We start from the raw sequence: 21,295 nt of genomic DNA, 5'->3' as shown, positions 1-21,295 counted from the left end.
GGAACTCAGACATATTATCAACCACATATTTCAAATCCCTCACAAAGCAGTCCTGAGAATCTACTGCTTTTCCTAAACGTTTTGCTGGTGAGGACTCTGGAGTGGTCAGACCTCCTGGTGACTTGACTCAGGGCTTAACAAAAGCTGTGTTGCTCTAACCCCCACAATCCTTGATGACAAACTTCAAAGAAACTGCAGATGTCTGACACTGAAAGAGAGCAATCAGTCATTTGGATTCTTCATCATAGACCACAACTCTTGGTTTGTTTGGCGAATGAAAGACCGGGTGTTCTCGTGGCACTCCATAGATCTTCAGACAATGGTGGAACGGCCCAGCCTTCTTTTTTGTCCCCATCATGGACACAATCTCCAGAGGAGACGGAATCACCCAAACTCAATAATGGTGTCATCTTATAGGATGCTCCCCGACCATGAAGAGAAAGTAATTTCTCTCTGAGCAATCACAGAATGACATGTTTTTATCAAACAGCTTGTTGAGAGGGATACAATGTTACTGCACCCTTCATCTCTAGTGTTGTGCATTGTAGCTGACTGGTTAAAATCTGCATATTTGCTCTTAGCTGTACCGTGTATAGTAGGTTAATGCCAAAACTGTAGTTGTATAATAGAGAGTCATTCATAATGGCAATCCAACTTTGTCGTCTGTCCATACAAATGTCTGTGTGCCATTGCCATTCTTAATGTCCATGGTACAGTGACCCAGAAGAGTCAAAACAACAGCAAAAGACACAATGCAAATGCAAAGGCCACAGTGGAAGTTAACTGACAACAGAGGTGCACATTGGTCGTGATAACATGCTTTATTTTCAGGGGACAATATTTTAGAGAGTTTAATGAAACATAAGTAAAACAATCACAATAGCTTATTGTGCGTTATCACATTGATCGAGCAGCAGCGTTAAAGCGGTTCATTGAACTCTCTCATATTTAAAAAAGTCCAAGAGAAATATTGTCCCCTCGAAACAAATCCTGTTCTGCAAGACTGTTGAGCACCTCCATTGTCAGTTAACTTCCATTGTGGCTTTTGCAGTTGAGATGACTCTTCTTGGCCACCGTAGAAGGCAACAGTCAATCTCATCTCGGTTAGTCTGAGGGGAGTACTATATTCCATGTACCTCCATCTAGTTAAAAAAATATCTTTCACTGTTGATCACTTCTATGAGGCAGATTTTCTTTAGCATCTCAACCTTGACTGAAGTGTTTCTGCTCCATGTGGTTTCAGCATTCAGACCATAAACTATCGCAAGTCAGAAAAATCAGATGGTGTATTTGATCACACGCCATCAAGCATCAATTCAAGTCCAAGTGGACCTGACCTAAAGTTTGACATCAGGCCAAGTCATACCTTAGAAAATCTTTAGATTGAGTTTTTATTTTTCTTAGTTTATGGATTATTTCAAATATTCCCCTCTCATTATAATTGATATTATATTATAATCAATTCATGAGCATTAGTAGGAATTACAGAGGAAACTAAATCCTCTGTAATAGGGAGGTCAGCTCTGTTATTCATGTGTTTTCTGCATGAATTGAGTGACAATCAAATACTCTGTTCACATAAAATATATATTATATATGTTTCTGGGGTAGGGATGAATGGATTTCAGCTTCGTTCCCTTTACTTCAACATTATTTTTGATATCTATACATTTACTGTAAAATATAAAAACATTATTAAATAATATTTCACAACTATAAAACTACCCAAGAGAAAATGGACTGAGAACCATGACACCCTTTAGACCACCATTGTTGTTATTGTTCATCTACCTGTACATGTGCAAAAGAACTACCAACTCCAAACTTCGTGCGCATATCCAGTTGTGGCATTTCAGAATATTAGAATTTTCCATGGAAATGGAGATGCAGCCCTTTCAAAAATGTACATTTTCAATGGCTCTAAATACCATTAGCATGTAAATGGACACAATTTCCAAAGTTTTCCATTTTGACTTGGTTGCCGTGTTAACAAGTCCAAAGTATAATGACTGTAATGAAATTTATGCCATAAAAGGCACCTCATATAATGTGTTCATTTGGGATTGAAATTAATTCGACTCAGTGTTATATGTTAAGTGTATTTGAAAAAACAAAAAACAAAACAAAACAAAAAAAACCCACAATAAATGGACTATTATTCCAGTAAAAAAATCCAAAGCTTCCGAATCCAAAGTTTGTTTGACACCCAACCAACATAAAAGGAAAGAAATATATACATGCTATTTTTGGGTTGTATAAGAAAAACACCAGAGAAAGACAAATAAAACAAAACACCGCAGAAGAATGAAACAGATGCTGTGACTGGAGAACAGACTGGCAGCAAGTAAAAGCAAGAAAAACTATGGAGAACAAAGGAGGATATGGCCAGCTTGAGCCAAACACATGGACCTCTGGCTTTGGTTGTGTAGTCCCTGTACCATAACTAATACACACACACAGACACACACACACACACACACACACACACACACACACACACACACACACACACACACACACACACACACACACACACACACACACACACACACACACACACACACACACACACACATAAACAGAGCCACGTGTGAAAAGTCCCACAGAGAAGAGAGCCGCACCTCAGGCTAGCTGTCCACACTCGTCCCAAAAGAGAACAGCTTTGATGCAAAGCCTGAATGTCCGCTTTTATCTGCCTCCATGAGGTCTGAACGAACACGCTTGTATGGACACAAAGATCGTTTTTGTGAGACTTATGTTGGTTTTTTCATCATGTTAGAAACTTGTAAACTTTTGACTTTACAATATATTCTATACCTTCCAGGGGAGAAATCAAACACTAATACTGTAGATTGTCATTTTTGTCAGTTCTCCAGTCTTTGTGCATTTGATCTCTATGAAAGCATCATTTTTCGATTTATTCTTGAAGGACGCACGCACGCACACGAACACACACACACACACACACACACACACACACACACACACACACACACACACACACACACACACACACACACACACACACACACACACACACACACACACACACACACACACACACACACACACACACACACAAACTATAAAAACTCAACAATTTCCCATGAGCAAGCATCAGTGGTGGTGGAAAAGAAAAACAGGAAGTGACCTGCAGAACAAAACTCAAAGGTGGTGGATTTCTGCCAGATGGTGAGTTTGTCTGAAATCACTAGCTTGGAGATTGTCAAAAGAATATTTTAAGCACAGAAAAGAAAACAACTTCCAGAGTGTTTTTCAATCAATTTAGCCTACTAAAAAACAGGAAATCTACCTGTGTACTGAAAGTGCGGCCATACACTCCATTAAATGACACAACAATGAGTCACAGTAACAACATTGCAACACAAAAGGTGGATCATATGAAGAACAGAGTACAAAGTGGTCTGGTGGTTCTGGACTGTGGACATGACATGCTTAGTGATCCATCACTTTTGTAACCCTGGTCTGTTGAGTAATTCTTGTTTATCATTGTCATACTTAAATATTCAGCTATGCATAACAAATGTGCAGAAATACAATGCATGAATAAAACTTTACGGTGATTGCTTTGAGAATAAGAACAGCCGGCATCAGTTCACCACCTTATGGTTAGGTCTGTGCATTGCTTGCAGCCGAACTTGTGTGAACTTGGAAATTGCTAAAAACTTTCTAAACCTGGTGTAAACTTTAAGCAATATAAATTCAGGACAGTTTTGATGCAGCTTTCACTATATAGTGTTAGTGGTTCAGTTGGCATGCCGCAAAATAACCTTAGGTCTCACTTGTATTATTCATCATGCACACACTATGTAAAAAACAAAATAAAAAGATAAATGACTGTCAAGAATGCATATTCACAATTTAATGAAATCAAGAGATGGGAGGATTTTTTTCTGAAAGAGCAATGCAGGAGAACAGTGAAGTAACTCAAGGGGGAAAAGGAGCAGAATTGGAAAGAGGAAAGTTTCAGCACAGAGAAAGCAGAGGAGACAATAATGAGAAACAGACAGAAAACCGAAGAAAATGAACAAACTGCATCAGTGAGAAAGAGATGACAACATAGTGGAGGGGAAGCCAATGTGAGTCTACCACTTTATCAGCCTGACAAGCTTCTCTGACAAATCACTTAGTATGCAAATAGCTCCGTTTTCAACTCTAATGACGAATCACAGCGCAACATAAACGCAATTGTGAAATACATGGTGCACACAACAAAACCACACACATTCAAACACAGGTGCCAAATACACACACTCAACAAACAGGTGGTTTATTCATCTGTTGTACTTTCTGGATACTATTCAGGAGGGTTAATTAGATGCCATATTTGTATTAGTTATTATGAAAAAGCAAAACTTACTGAAACAAAAAACAGATACCACAGGTCCAGTTACAGTGCATCTATCAACAAGCTTGCTTTATATATTGTCTGTATTTTTTCTTTTAATGAATGATTACCTGCTTATGCAGTCGTCTAGTAAGATTTTGCAAATGCCATTCGCGTCAAGTTGTAGATTTTATATTTTAAATCTACAATGGTTGATCCTCATTCCCCTTTTCATCCACTAACTACTGAAACTCAGCAACAATAAAACTCAACTCATAGTCATCGCTCTCAACATTTAAAAAAACACTTGGCAACACTCGTCCTCATGAGCGTGACAGTCAGAAGGCTCAGCAAATAACCAGGGAAATCATTGAGAGTTTGCTAAGCCATGTTCTCAGATATTTGGGATTTAATAACTTATGATAGTTTATTTAAATGCAACCTGCATTTGACTTTGAGCGTATCCTTTGTTACTTGACATTATTTGATTCAGGCAGTGTTGTGAGATATATATATATATTTATCAGATGTTTTTTTCTACTATTCAGCCTGTTAAGAGCCTTAATATTTTCAATCTGTTTAAGACTGCATTAGTGATAGCAGGTCATTTGAAGTGTTTTTCAGTTGCTCTTTGATTGAATAGCTGCTGCATTGTTTTTGGATTTTTTTCTCTTGAAAAAGTTAAAACATAATTTTGTCTATATTGAGGTGATTTTATCATTCCTTTTCTTTCAAAATCATCTAGCCAGTAGCACTCATCATAACTAAATGGAAAAATGTACAGCCAATTCATGCGATTGGTATTGGTAATCGGCAGCAGAAAACCTGATCGGAGCATCCCTAATAGATAGATAGATGGATAGACGGATGGATGGATGGATGGATAGATAGATAGATAGATAGATAGATAGATAGATAGATAGATAGATAGATAGATAGATAGATAGATAGATAGATAGATAGATAGATAGATAGATAGATAGATAGATAGATAGATAGACATTTGGCTGATAAAGATTGACTTGATGAATCGATCACAAACATTGAAAACAGTAACATGAATGATCCTGCCATGTCTGCCCACCCAGTTAATCATGGGGTCGTCTCCACCTTGCAGTTGGATGCATTTGAGGCCATAGAAATGCCTGAGGAATGTTTGTGTACTCCTCCAGACAGTAGTACAGGCACCGGGAGTCTGGATGGAGGCTGCCAATCTTCTTTTTCCTCGCACCACTAGTTTATGGTAATTATGCTCATGCCCAGTAATTAATGTGCTTTTGTTTCATTGATCTCGGAGTGTTGCACTTTTGACAGCACCCTCATGCCTGTGCGGGGAACACTCTCTGCACAGCACTTTCATTTCAGATAATGCAATTCAGTGAAAAGAAATGCAAAAGAATGGGTATATCTTGGAGTTTTTAATCGGGAGGATGGAGAACAGTCGGGAGGGATTATCCTGCGATCAAAACAGCGCTACTCTGTCTTTGCTGCTTTTGTAGCTGTTATCCGCCTGCGACTCTAAAGAGACCAACTCTGCCGTGATGACGCATCTCCCGGTTCACGATCAGCTGCCACTGGTACAATCTGTCAGCTTTGTTTTCTTTGTTTACCTCAAGAATGACTGGTCACACGAGGACACAGTCGGATGAATTGGCTCCGAGAAATAAAAGCTTCAATTGTCTTTGTGTCCCGTTTATGAGCCGTTGTTTGAAAGAGCTGCAGAAACAGTTTGATAAATGGCCAGCCATGCAACGCAAACCTCGAAAAACTGCAACACGACACTCGTGCCTCCTTCTGATTTGAGTAAATGCGACGTAAAGAAACACCGCAATGTCTCAGTATAGAAAATCCCCTTTTTAAAGAAAGTATCATTTAAATGCATATCCAAAGATTCAGTGTTTGGTCTGTCTTTGTTTAAGATGAATATCCTATAAGGGCTGAAACATTCCGTCATCTACTATTTTTTTATTTAAATACTCGTGTTGTGCTCTGTTTGCATTTGATCTCTATTATAGCATCACAACGTTTCTTTTTTTATGCACGTGCGCACGCACGCACGCACACACACACACACACACACACACACACACACACACACACACACACACACACACACACACACACACACACACACACACACACACTAAAGGGCCTTGAGGTTTGCTGTGTTACTTTTGATTCAAGGTCACAAAGAGATGGGGATCAGAAGAACGCTGCCATCTGAACTGTGGTGTGAAACCATGAAATGGACTCTCATCCGTTTCTCAAAGGATCCCACTCCAAAACCAAGTCGAGTTTGAAGTGAGATCAGCTTGAGTAAAGTCTGATCATCTCACAAATGACATCATGAGGATCACAGTGAATTTTACAGGCATCAAAACCTTGGTTTTGTTCAAAATGCTTTCATTGTTACTCATGTTTGTTACATATATTTTCGTACATTCTTTACCATAGTGAAATATACCACTGGATTAATCCAATGACTGTAATTAGCACTGATAGTTATGGAGGGTCTGTTCACAAAATCTACACTGTGAAAGATTATGGTTATAGTTTTCCTGCTTTTTTGTGACTAAAACCGCAAAGAAAACACACAACAGGTATAACTGCAACAAGAACAAAATAAAGTCCAAGGTTCAGTTTTAAAACAGCTTCTTGCTGGGAGAGTTTCAAGAGCTTCTCAGGCAGCCAAATGACTTGCATGTCTGTTGAGAATTGTGTTTTCTAATTTAATGAAATGCAATGTGACGAAATCTGAACGTGTGTAACCATATTTGTTGCCCTATTATTTCTGTGATGTAATTTCTCTACATGTAGCCACATTTATTTTCCAAATTCAGATGACAACTTCTTTCCCTAAGACGTCAGCACTATGTGCCGGTTCAGCACTCCAGCCAGTAACTCCATTATGAACACAAGCAATTGAACATGACATTGATACAGTTTTGATAAGATTGTGCTACTATTAAAAAAAAAAAATCCTCATGCAAGCAAATGCTGTTGGATAGTGTGTGTACGTGTGTGTGTGTGTGTGTGTGTGTGTGTGTGTGTGTGTGTGTGTGTGTGTGTGTGTGTGTGTGTGTGTGTGTAGGGGGGGGGGGTGCTTGGGTGATCATAAACGGCAACTCTTGAAGCCATCAAAGCTGCTCTATCTAATTAAACTCAATTTAGCATTTATTAGCAATAAATAAAGTGATTACAATTTATGCGGTTATCTTGTGATTGTTGTTTTTCCCCTATCTCATGCCTGCTCCGTTCAAATCTGATAAACACAACTCGACTGACACTGGACAAGGCAATTTCAATCATAGTTTCAAAGTCGTAATCATTAATGTTGTCTTAATTTAATGTGTGAATATTTTAGTACGGCTGTGTTGTGAAATGGAAGTGTGGTTATTTTCTATTTATTGTAGTTCTTTAATGAGCTTTAGTTCCATTGAGGTTCTCTTTAAGGAGTGTTAAATTCATCTATATTTTCTCTTATTCTATGTCTTTGGGATTAAAGTATCACATTATGCATTGTTTATCATGTAAGTTGTTAACAGATGGTATGAAAAATGTTGTGATTTCATGACTAGAGGCATTACAATCTGTAGCAAAAGGACCAGCCACGTAAACTCTGAAGATGCCTCATCTGTCTATTTATGTTCAACAGCTAGAAAAGGGTAAGGGCTGGTTAGTATTGCACGACTATCTTACAGCAATTATTACTGTGAAAGCTTTGGTTCCATTTCTAGGGATGTCTCTTTGCATGACAATGATGTTCAGAGCCACTGGAAACACAATTTTTTGAAAACGGTTTCCAAGATGTAATTTTTGGGCTGTGTCACCATGGAAACTTGGAAAAACAACTTTTCCCAAAATGCTGCTACAGCCCACAGGCACCACGACTCTCGTAAATAGTTCTTCTGCACATGCTCAGTAGATGAACAATAACAACAATGTTTCCTCCAGAGTGTCATGACTCTCAGCCAATATTCTCCTGGAACTTTGTAGTGTTAAAGTTTACAGCCGCCGAAATAACAACCCAAGTTTATCGTCTCTCCGCGTAGATGCCCTTGCACATTGTTATTGCTTATAGCGTATTGTTCTCTTTGCGCATGTGGGTGTGGTTTCATTACAAAAACAAAGAACAGTACCCACGTGTTGAGTGGCCCAACATGTTAAATATATTGTGTTAATAATATTACCATGTATATGCGGAAGTGATGAGGTTTCACTCTAAATGTCATTGTGTAACCGTGGCCTTAAGCTCTGTCCACATGAGCCAAAAATGATCTTTTTTCTCCCTGGCATTCTCCCAAAAAAAAAAAAAAAAATCTTCTTTTTTTTCCAAATATGATCTTCTTTGCTGTCCACACCTCCTCAAAGCCCAGCTGGGGTTTTAGAATTTCCCCACTCTGGAACCCGTGTTAAAAAAAAAAAAAAAAAAAAAGTTTTAGGCATTCGAAAACGCTGCCTCATGTGGATGATCGGGGCAACACGGTGTGTTTACGTGAACCAGCGTTCTCCCCTAAATGGGATTGTGGTTGAGGCTGTAACTCAATGAAGTCATGTGCAAGAGAAATCAGTGTTTCAACATCATCACAAACAGGCTGTGGAAGGCCTTGAGTCGGTGTTTAGCACAGTTCAGTGTTTCCCAGCAACACAAAAGAAAGTCACTAAAGAAAAGACAGAGAGTAACTGTTTGCGTTTCCACCCATTAAGCTTCCATTTTTGGTTCCTCTTTGGCTTTCACTTGTCATTTTAGCTCAATTTAATCACTGCTGTTGGTTATTATTTACATGTCTATCATTCCAATTCAGCTGTTTTCGGATGTCTGCTTGATTAGTCAGCGGGCCACGCTGTCGGAGTCATTTGTTTCCCCTCTTTCCTGAATGTGCCATGCAAATAAAAGTGTTATAACAGGAGCATAATCCCTCAGAATGTCACTGGCATTTGGACTGCTCTCTCGAGGGGAGAGATGGGGGGGCATCGAAAGCAAGCCAAGAAAATACATCACACATTTCGTGGAGCTGCCAGGAACTGTTGACATAGGCACCTCAGGCACGTGAATGTCTTTTAGCATGCTATGCACAACATTATTTATTCAGACATGAGTGAAGGAGAGACCAGCTCTTCCTATAACCTTTAGGGTTACAGAGAAGAGACCGTGCATCGTACGTCTACGAGGAGGCTTCATCGTCATACCCTGAACATTTTTCATCGCGTGGCAAAGTTAGAATTCCTCACTAACTTCATTGCGCTTCCAGGGCAATGTTGATGAAAAACTTTGACAAGTGTCCTCATTCCACTTTTACAGTCTCCCACATTTCTACACATGCTGACTGTTTTGGAAACGTCAAACTTAATTTGTCAAGCCGTCCACGGAACTGTGATTCTCCATAAATTTGAAGGAAGATGTAGGTCACTCTGTAGCTGATTGAAACGGCGTTTCAGAATTAAAATGCCTAATTTGAATAGTTCAACAGAACTAAGGCATTGATGAATAGGTGCCAATTGGTCTGGTCTGTATGTGACTTTGCCCCTGGTGCTATGATCAAAGATTGTCATTGAGTCAGACGTTTGGCCAGGGGAAACAGATGAATAACACAGAGCAAAGAGTGTTGTCACTCTAATGGGACTGTTTAGCTTATTTTGGCAGTCTACTCTCATATAGGTCTGGAATATAGTGTTAAAATGGAATGTTTCAATTCCTGTGGTGATAGTTTCATCTCCATAGATCCCCATTTTTCCACGTTGAAGTGTCCTTGTGTTGTGAATGAATGGGTTCTAACACATGTGTTTGTAATGAATGGACCAATATTGCTTGCTATGAAAGTCTGAAAATCCACTTCAACAACAAAAGATTGTGATAAATAGTTTTATGTGCTCAACTATTTTGATAAGCATTGATGCAACTTTATTTTGTATTTCTATTTAGAATTTGTGACACTTTTTGAGTCATCTATTTTGGACTACATCAAACACACCTGGAACCAGAGCTGGAAGGAGTACAACAATATTCTCCTAAAGTAAAAGTACAATTACTTTGATGACATTTTACTCTCGTACAAATAAAAGTACAAGTCTAAAAATGTACCCAAGTAAAAGTCAAAATTACTCATATAAAATGTTCTCAGAGTAAAAGTTACTTAGTTACTTTTTTAACAATTATTCACATTGGAAAAAAAGATGGTTAGTTGCATAAATCACAGTTTCAGTCACACAAAGTTCATACACTATATTTACTTTAAGAAAACAATTATTGATAGAGATGTACCAGTACCACTTTAGTAAAGGACAAATACAAACACGTACTAACCTTTAGCTAATTGACAACACCGATTACTGATATGAGTGCTTATTAAATGCCATGAAGTCTATTTATACTCCACACACGTCAATGCTATATGCATCTCCAACCGCCTTGAAGGCTCCAATATACTACAGGGTAGATAGATGCTATGCATTGCTCTGCTGTATTACCGAGAGACCAGGCTCTCTGTGTGCCACCACACGCTCCAACTCGCTGCAAATGAGTGTGGCAGTTCTACTTTAATCATGTTTCTAATGTAGCGTTGCTGGTGTGTGAGCCCCAAAACTATTTTGCATGTAGCATGTAGCATGGCTGAGAGTTAAATCATCCTGGATCCACCGAGCAGTTAAACTAATGAGCTGCATTATTCATGTGCACTTGCCACAGCAACCTACATTATATATTTTTCATTAAATTACAGTTTTTTTTATAGTCTTTTATTTGAGGTTAGACTCCACTGTTTAAGGTGAGTCATACTATTTTATAGCTGCAGGTTTGTACATCAATGCACACTGAAATATAAAACTTCACTTTTCCCCAAAATGTGCTCAAGCAAAATAAACCGAAAATATTCTATGAAGACAAAAATGATGGTTTCAGCTTGCTTCAACACCCTCATTAGCCACATCATTAGTTGCACTACTTCAGCTGCCCATTAGGACAAAGGTCAGATGAGCCAATTACATAGAAGCAATAATGTTGACACGATGAAGAGACAAACTGCTGAAGTCTAATCCAAGGATAGAGATGTTACTGAAGTAACTTCAAGTTTGTTTGTGGGTGCAATGCTAATTTACTAGGGTTTTCACATGAAACCATCTGTGGAGCGTCCAGAGAATAAAAAGTCCCCAGCATTTCCCTGTTCTCTTTCTCGCTCTACGAATCCCTTGTTGATGTCAGAAGTTCTGAAATGAAAGGTCAGGTTGGTTGCAGTTGTTGGAAATCAAATAAAACTGAAATATCTGTATGTCACAACCGAGAATGAAAAGTTTCTCTGTAAATTCAAAAGCTGGCAACCATAGCAACTGGAAGATGGACAGCAGAAGACCACGGCTGGTGTCACTGTTGTCAGTTAAAAGCGAGGAACTGAATCCAAGAGTTGCACAGATTCACCAAATTTGGATGATAACACATTCAAAACCAGAATGGGACTCAGTAAATTGCAGACCTTCGCTATAAAGCCACATTTGCTTCCGGACCATGTTAGCATCGCGAGCATGATAGCTGTTGGCTCACATTGATGCTAACTAGTTAGTACAGGTAGCTACATCACTGTGTGAAACACTGAACAGGAAGCACCTCCATGGCAACAGATGCTGATCTCCTTTGATCTCCTCCATAAGGTGCCTCTCTCTTCCACTTTCTATGGGACATTTTTTCACAGTTTTTTGTGATTTATTTGGGAAAGATTAGCCATTCACATCCCTAAATCTAAACACTTGGTCCTTGGACGATGATAAACCATCCCTGAAAATACCAAGGAAGGTTTCCAGCACCTTTCTGCATCTTTAAGTTCGAGATTAAATGTCGCTCTGAAGGACAGACAGAGCTCCGAAATTGCAGATGTACCAAATTGTGTTGGTGCAAAATGTGACTGGAGACATTTTTCTATATTTGCTGACCAACATGTGCTACTCTGCTGATGCGGTCACCCAACAGCATGACTTCACATTTACAAATTGGTAACTGAGCTTCAGAGCACCCACGTAGTCGACTTCCATATTGTGATACAATTTCTAAAAATGACCTGCTGTGGGTTGCTGCCTATTACAGCTCTCCACTCCTCTGCATAAACCTAACCACTATTATCAGTCCCTGCAGAGGTGAGGAACAGCTTAAATTAGAGTCACACTTTGATTGGGTCCTGCTGTGCTTGTGCTTGTGAACTATTACATAATGGGTTCGGCATTCTGTGTGCGCTATTGCTGCCAAATGACTATGATATAGGGAGTTTTTGCTGCAGACCCAATCTATAGTCCATGCTTTCTGTCCTGCGTTGCTTATCAGTGATTCATTTTGTAAAGAAGCCAAGTATATGATGCTCATAAAAAAACATAAACTGTGTGAAGTTTTAAGAGGCTGCAGCCTATCTGTATCTACTCCCGGCCATTAACAGCCCAGTCTATCAGCTGTGAGGAAAGTGCAGCAGGGTGAGTGATCAACTGTTAACCACCACTGTTACTCTACTGATTACACTGGCAGACTCTCCATCCCCCCACCCCTCCGTCCTCCTCCTCTACCACACTCCCTTCCTCTCTCTCTCCCGGGACGCGCAAATAATTCTCTCTCGAGATATTTGTCTGCTTTCCGCTCTTGGCCCGCCCACCCCAGACGCTCGCTCTCTTGTTTCTCTCTGACCTACAAATCCCTTCACACATGCCATCTCTCTTAGAGAAATGCTCATGATTGCTGCCTATCTTCCTTCTCTGCTTTATTTCCATGAGTGCTCACACAACAGCACTTGCCAGCAGAGTGAGAAGGGAGAAAAAAAAGAGAGGAGGAAAATAAAATGCATTGACGGCTTTTTTCAAAAAGGCAGTACGTTCTATTATAGTTTGGAAGATTGAGGAATTCAACAGGCTTCTGTGCATCTATTATTCTGCTCCACTAGACAGCTCTTGTTGCGTGCAGGGAAAGACTTTCCTATTGAAATTGACCTGCACTCATTGATTTGTCTCCTGCTTCCGGCAGATGTTTTGTTGCCGGTGAGAAGGGGGTCATTGCCCGCCCATATCCGACAAGATGACATGGACCCACGTCAAGCTGGTCTCAGTAATTGCTTTGGCTCTATTTAGGTGCTAGAAAAGACGGATATGGCAAGACAAATCTCAGGGGCTGGATTAAAGGCAACAAAAAAGAGCCAAATGTGGTTGTTACTCTTCTGGGGGAAAATAAAGCTTTACCCTCTACACAAAGAAAGATTTGAATCCCTCCCAACAACTTGTCTGTCTGTGCTATCTTTTATTTTCTTTCTATCCTCTAATCCCAACTGAAATAGCAGAAAGTCTCCACCTCTGAGCCTGATTCTTCAGGGCTTTTCACCTCTGAGCCCGGTTCTGTAGAAAATGTCTTGTCCTCTGAGTGTGGTTCAACTGGTTTCTTCCTGTTTTCCCCATCGATTTGAAATCTGTGTTTCACAAAAAAACGTAAGGGAAAAACAGGTAGTCATGACGTGTGGGTGAAATCCAAAAGCACAAACCTATAAATAGAAACAGAAAAACAGACAAAACAAACAGCAGATTTTCTTTCTGACGATGAAACTGCAAACACACGAGGGAAACATTCCCCAGAGATACTTAGTGCCTACTTTCACTGGCAGGTAGAAATAATACTTGAGCTCGGCCCCTGGAGAGGAGAGTAGCTGAGCAGACAGGTACGCGCACATACATACACACACACACATCAGCACACTCCACACTAGTGGTGACTCAGAGCAGACGCGCTGAGCCACATTCACAACCGCAGACAGCTGACTGAGGGTCCGGACACTCGGGATGCTGCTCTGGCTGAGCTGCTGGCAGCAGGTTGCTGCTGTCTCAGCTCAGAGAGCGTGAGGCCATCCCACTACACAAAGCCAGTGTCAGCAATGTGACAATGGGAATACATCGGTTTTGATTTTGGGATTTGTACAGAATATGCTTTCGTAATCACCTCACAGAGGTAATTCTGACAGATTAGGATACATTTTTGTAGGAGCAGATGCAAAGCGATAGAGATGGTGTGCTGTATTTTTGAGATTCCTGAAATAGCACTGACATAAACGGCTATTTAGTATTGGGTCACATCCTTAATATAATATCAAATTAGCTGGAGACAATATGTTATTCTCTGAAATTGAGAGGCAGGTCAGAGAAGCAAAGGAAAAGACAAACTGGCACAGAGTAATTTACAAGGCAGGTTTATATACTCAAGAGAGGTGGACATGGATGTAACACATTCAGGTTTGCTGAAATCAGCACACAGAGGACGATATGAAGTCAAGACATCAAAGGGCAGCTCTGTAGAGCAGATCGTCTCACAATCGCAATATTGCATGTTCGATCCTCCATCTCCCCATGCCCATGTGTCAATGTTTAACTGAGCAAGATGCAGAATCAATCAAGCATCTTGCATGACAACTGCCACTGTGTGAGTGTGGTTAGTAATGCAAAGTGCTTCAGGGACTGCTGAAAGTCATTCAGTATTTAAATGAACCTAGAATGAATGTGTGATATACCAGGAGGACAGACAATAATACATACTAAATTGAGACCCAAAGACAACCTGTTTGTTGCTTTCTGCTTGTTTATCCAAACAAGGGTTTGAATCCCTGCCAACATTCTGTCTGTCTGAGGCCTCGTTTACATGCCATTTAAAGTGAAAACATGTCATTTTTGTGTTTATGTTTGAGAAAAGTCTCACATCTACACAGCAAAGTTCTGAAAACAACAACTGCGAAAACATTGGTACAATGTACGAAACCACACACACATGTGTACAGAGATCAGTACGCTATAAATGTTAGTCAACAGCACCCAACATTACTGTGGACAGATGACAAATTGGATGCTATTAGGGGTGAGTTTCAACTCTAAAACTACCAATATAGACAATAAAACTTGAATATGGACGAGGAGTCATGATACTCTGGAGGCTGCCATTGTTGTTATTGTTTGGGTATAGTATTGGGTATATGCAGTAGCAGCACTTTCCATCGTCTACTCAGGGTGGTGCCCGAGCGTTTCCAGGAAGTGGCGTTTGGAGCCAAAGCGTTTTTCCAAAAGCGTTTTCAGTAGCTCTGACACAGACACAGTGAAAGTTTCATAGTTTCACTTGAAATCACTTCCCTGTAAATTGACTCAAAGGCAAGGGTCACTCCTCCCTCCCAAACATTCAAACAGCTGTTTTGTGACAAGCCAAAGTGCAATAATCAGTCTACCCCCTCTCTGTCTTATTTTTTGTTTCAACTTATTGTCACGAAAGGAACAGGTAACAATGTGAGACGGTGTATGCCTTCACTTCATCACGCTTGTTGTAGGGTAACAGGGAAACAACCTCTGGCATCTGGTGCCACTTTCAAAGATCATGTTCTGCATTCCACCCGTGAGTAGGTGTTCATGCAAAACAGTGTGACACACTTTTAGCTTTTTCATATTTCTACTCTGTGTGATCCCGACAGCTTTCAGGAAAGATTTCAGATGTTTCCTGAACATAAGAATCTCACCAGAACCGCCATGCTCTGACATCTGCGCCCTTCCAAAAGAAGCAGATCTCAGCAGCATGTCTCCAATCCCACATCTGCGCTTGCACACAACCTGTAGCGGCAGCACAGATGTTCGTATTTGCATGTTAGTAGCGTTCACCTGCAGAGGCACACACACACACACAGCAGTGTAGAAAAATGACATACATGCATCTGTCTGCAAACAAACTCACACCTGAATCCTTCAGTGATTAAAACAATTCAAGAATTGTGATGACAAAATATGTTGAGACCAGCGTGAGAACTTCAATGATATCAGCTTGAAAACCTGAGGTCCACCATAAGTTGGTGACATTGGAAACTAAAGCAAACCCCCTTTTTTATTTTGCAGGAGCTTTGTTTAAACAAGCGTAATGGATCATGGACATCAACAAAATTAATCAATCTTTGTATAGAGCAGGGGTATCATACTCATTTTAGTTTCACTTTTCGGTTTGACTTAAGGTGGGTGGCCCAGTTTTGGCCCACCAGCCTTATGTTTGACACCTGTTATGCAGTAATATTGTCTTCACTTTCAAGTTAAAAACTTGTGTTAAAATAATTTCTGCAGCTTTTTAATAATCCATTCTACTGCATTTTCTTGAGGGTCTTTTCCTCAAGCATGAACAGACAGACAAATTGTTAGGAAGACATTTTGATCTAATGAGCTCTCTGATAATGAAAAGAAACACACAGCTGACAGGTGGGAGGCGGTGAGCACAGAGGCAGATATGAAAGAGCGACGAGAGACATGAAAGAGTGAGACTGCAGATTGAACTCAGCGGAGTGTACAACTGAACAAACTAGTTATGTGTCGCGGGGAGTTGGGACATACAGAGATGCAGTGGGATGAAGTCACTGAGCCGTTGCAAAGGAGGAGGCTTGCTGTGAAGCATCAGGGAAAAAAAACGAAGAAGAAAATACCCACATTTGGGCAGACTGATGAGGCACAGAGCAGACTTTGGTTGACTTAGCATGGATTGCAGCAGCTTTCAATTACTGAGAGTGTTGTGCTGGCTTTTGGCCTTCTCCAGATACCCCTCCTAGGCCACAGGAGAATACAGGACCTCTTATTGTTCAACGGCCAAGACTCTGCTGGATTCTACTTGATCCATCGCTGTTGTGTGCCACCGCCATTACGAACAATGTTGGCACCAGTCTTGGCGGTTTCCTTGCTGTGTAACGAAGCTAAATGAGGTTCACGCTGAGCGGAAACTTGGTGTTGTGTGATTTAAGTGACTGCTGCAGAGATCCATAGGTTTTAAGCTTTGAATACCATTATGCAGCAGAAGGCAAAAAAAAAAAAAGGAAATGTTGACAGACATGTGAGTGGGTGAGCATGTTCAGAAGGAATATTTAATGTATTCCAGCCTACAAAGTGCTCATTTGAAGCTGAGAAGAAAAGAAAGTCTCTCAGTTCTGGTTTGGATGCTCTGCAACAAACTGAAACTAAACAATACAGAAACAAACTCTGGGCAGAGATTGAAACTAAAATCATCCTTTACCTCAGTTTATAGAAAGAATGAAAGTCAAATGAATAATTAACAAACCTGCCAAAGACTGCGATTTGTGTAAATAGGAGCTGAATAAAGACGATGTTGCTTCACGAAAGACTGTTGGTTTCCATTTGACTGTGCAAAGAATAAGGGATGTATCACTTCCACTTTTACTACGAGCACTAACCTTTAGCTACTTGCCAAAACTGAGTACGTATTAAAAGCGATACAGCCTAATTCATACTCTTTATTCAAATGGTATGTGAAGGCTATCCCTTGCATACTTGCATGGTATCTGTGCATCCCTATAAAGACAATATTACACTTTTCCCAAACATGAGGGAAGGGAAACATTTGTCGTCGAATGGAAGGATCATTAAGTCGTCTCTAGCAAACTCACTGCTCTAATATGTTAAATAAATGTTTCAGTAGGAAAAGTAACTGCATCATTGCCCCAGCCTGTATCGGTGAAATGACGGTGACCCAGTTGGATCTTTAGGGTCATTAAATGGTCGTTAACACCCATTGCAGGTTGGTTAACCATCTGGCTTTTTATAATGCAAAAAAAACAACTCCCTCCTTTTCTCATCCAGATTTGATGAATTCAGGTCAGTTACCTGTCCAGGATGAGCCAGATGGGTCATTGTTGTATCTGGCAACCTTTTTTGTCTTATGAGTTGTAGAGTCTCATGTAGAGTTTACCTATTACTGCATATGTCGAAGCAACAACACTAACTGGTTTCTCTATTCTTTCTTTCAGTTTTGAGGTTGAGTTGTAGTGTGGTCCGATTGTTTTGAAGTTGTTAAAAAATATCAAAACGTGAAGCTAAACATCTATTCTCGCTTCTTTTTCGGTATTTTCGATCCGTATAATTCACCAAAACTTGGAATCTGTAGACCTTATTAAGTATAAACTAGAACAGGCACTTGGAAGAGCGCATATCTTCGCCAACACCACATTTGTTTGCAGAATAGCTAGCATGATAGCCGTTGGCTCATATGACGCTAACTGGGTAGGTCAGGTGGGTGAAACACTGAGTCTGGAGTGGCTCCATGGAAAAATATACACTGATCTCCATGATCTGTTCCATGAGGTGCCTCTCCCATCTGCTTTGTATGGGAAATTTATTCGCAGATTTTTGGGATTCATTCAGAAATGGTTAGTCATTAATATCCCAAAATCTAATCAATTGGTCCTTGTATGATGTAAAATGATCTGTTTAAATTTAATACAATTCGAGTGAGTACTGGTAGTTGTTGCGAAAACCAATAAATAAATAAACAAATACACACACATGAAAACGTAACCTTCTCGGCCAACTCCGTTGGTCACCCAACAGATGTGCTTTATATTGTGTAAACGTCACTGCCTTTATACACTCATGAACTGAAATCAATGTTTTTAATTCAATTCACCTCTAAGGCCTCTTTACATGACATTGTTTTCAAGTGAAATCAGAAAACTTTTGCTGCTTTTTGGGGTCCGTTCCTAAAAACACTCATTCTCTGTCTCCATGGAAATGGGGAGAAAAGAAAATTTTCTGACACACTATTACAGCGCACGTGAACCATGGCCATAGCAACTAGTTCTTCTGCACATGCATGGGAAGATGAACAATAACAACAATTCTTCAGAGTGACATGACCCCAATCCAGAAATACAGATAGATTGTTGCTTGACAGCTCCAGTCAAACAACAATAACAAGACTACAATCAAAATTGCAGACTCCCTGACTAGTCAAGTTGTAATATATGGTGATATATGTGATGTCCGTGTGAGTGAATTCAGGAGGTGTTGAAAAGTCTTATTACTGTGGGGAGGAAGGATCTCGTGAATCGCTCCGTTCTGCTGCACAGTGACAGGAGTCGCCTCCCGGAGCTGCTTCTCTGTCACTCCAGGAGACTGTGGAGAGGGTGTCTGCTATTGTCCATCCTAGCATTCAGTTTGTTCAGTCTGCCCCTCTCCACCAGAGATCATACTGGGTCCAGTATCCTGCTCAGCACTGAGCCTCTTTTTTTTTTTTTTTTAAAGCTTCTTCAGTCAATGTCCTGTGAGAACTTCTGCCATCTTCTAATCTCAGCAATGCCCACATTGCCCAGCAACATTTCATATATGAAGAACTGAAAGTCTGCCTCTTCACCTGAACATCATTTAAATATATGACTTCACCTGATTGAACTTACTGTTAAAAACACTCCACAATAACAGCCAAAAAAATATCTATTTTATTGTTATTCAATGACTGGAAGACCTATGAGACCTCATTGTCTTGGCAGAAAAAGCTGAGATTAATGATAATTGAATATTTGAACACGAAGCTGAATCATACCAGTCATTAGAAAGTCAGAATAATAAAGGTCAGGTATTGGCAAAATACATTACAAAGAAACATACACAAACCTGGCAAATGGTTCCTTTTTCCACTTTATATTTTTAACAAAATGCACAACTGTGAACTGAATTGGTCCACAAAGACTAATATCAATGTGTAAGAGGAAAGGAAATATAAAACAGTACTTTGGTTTGTATTTGGAATACAACTTTACAGTTTTAAGGTTTGCAGAAACTCATGAATAGAGCCTTGCCAGCTGGCTTTTTAAAATACATGGTGAGGTATATCAGAGGACAAAATATACACTTAGGCTTAGAAACGTTCATGTCACTTTATTGTGCTTAGTGAACGATCTTGAAGCCATGCTTTTATATCATGTGAGATCCAAGGGGTTAAACCAGTGGTAAAATTGGTGCTCATGCACAATGACAGCTGGTCATAAATCAGTGAATTAAATAAATATTCTTAACTGTCAAGCTTTCAAACTACAAAAGGAAAAAAAAAAGCCACTTCATTTATAACTTTTTCCTGACTCAATTTCCTGCCTCACGTCCGCTTTGGTAAACAAGCAGTGACAGAGAAAAAATGCTTAGGTTTATAGGACAACAATAATTGAGCCTTAAATTAAAACATACAGCATCTCCTTTCCCTGATGCTGATGCTGATTTTCATTTCTTTATGAAAGGCTTTTCTAAGCAAGGGTCACTATTTGTCATTTTGTATAGACTTCAATGTTGTGGTCAAACTTCAGGGTGACTGCAGAGTATCGTGACTCCCAGTCCATATTCTCCTGGGACTTGGTAATTTTGTAGTTGACAGTCATAGTCATAATAACAATTCAACTTCGTTGACTGCGAATGTCTGTGTAGCCTCATTGCTAATGTTTATAGTGTGATATTCTCTGCAGGCATGTGTGTGTGGTTTCAATACAAAAGCTACATAATTTTCAGCATTTCGGTGTAAAACGGACATTGTTTCCAAAATGTTACTGTGTAATCACAAAGCTTTTCTGAAAAGGAAACACATAAAGTATGCATTTAGACCTAAAAAAATGTGTAAATGTGGCTTCACTCTTGGAAATATTTAATATCTAGGCTGTTTTCAAATTACTTTTACCTGAACAAAGCAATCAGCATACCACAAACACACTCCACCTTTTGCTTTACATGTTTTTTTTTAGGGATTCTTAATTTGGCAACTGGATGATGATCTGAAACACACCCCAAAGCAGGAACAACTTCAGTGCTGATGAAAAGCAGGAAAGAAAAGTCAGTTGATGAACTGTCCCTTTCTTTCACTGGACGTTATCTGAACTGAACATGACAATTGCTTTAATGAAATCTATTGCTATTCTTTAGAAAAAAAAACTCTCACATCATGAAGCAATGTGATGCATGTGAAAGAAAACTAATGCAAAATCATGTGAACTCACTTATAACATATGCAGTGTTGCCATCCAGCAGACACAGTGGACGGCCTTTTGCAGCTAATACAGCACTGTAAAGGATCAATGAGATATCATAAAGGTCTAACGAGATTTTATCGCTGCCATGCAGGCGTATTTAATCACCATTTAATGCTGTTATAAGAGTCATCCT

Source organism: Blennius ocellaris (assembly GCF_963422515.1).
Source record: "Blennius ocellaris genome assembly, chromosome: 9".
Classification (NCBI taxonomy): Eukaryota; Metazoa; Chordata; class Actinopteri; order Blenniiformes; family Blenniidae; genus Blennius; species Blennius ocellaris.
This window is presented reverse-complemented; position numbering follows the sequence as displayed.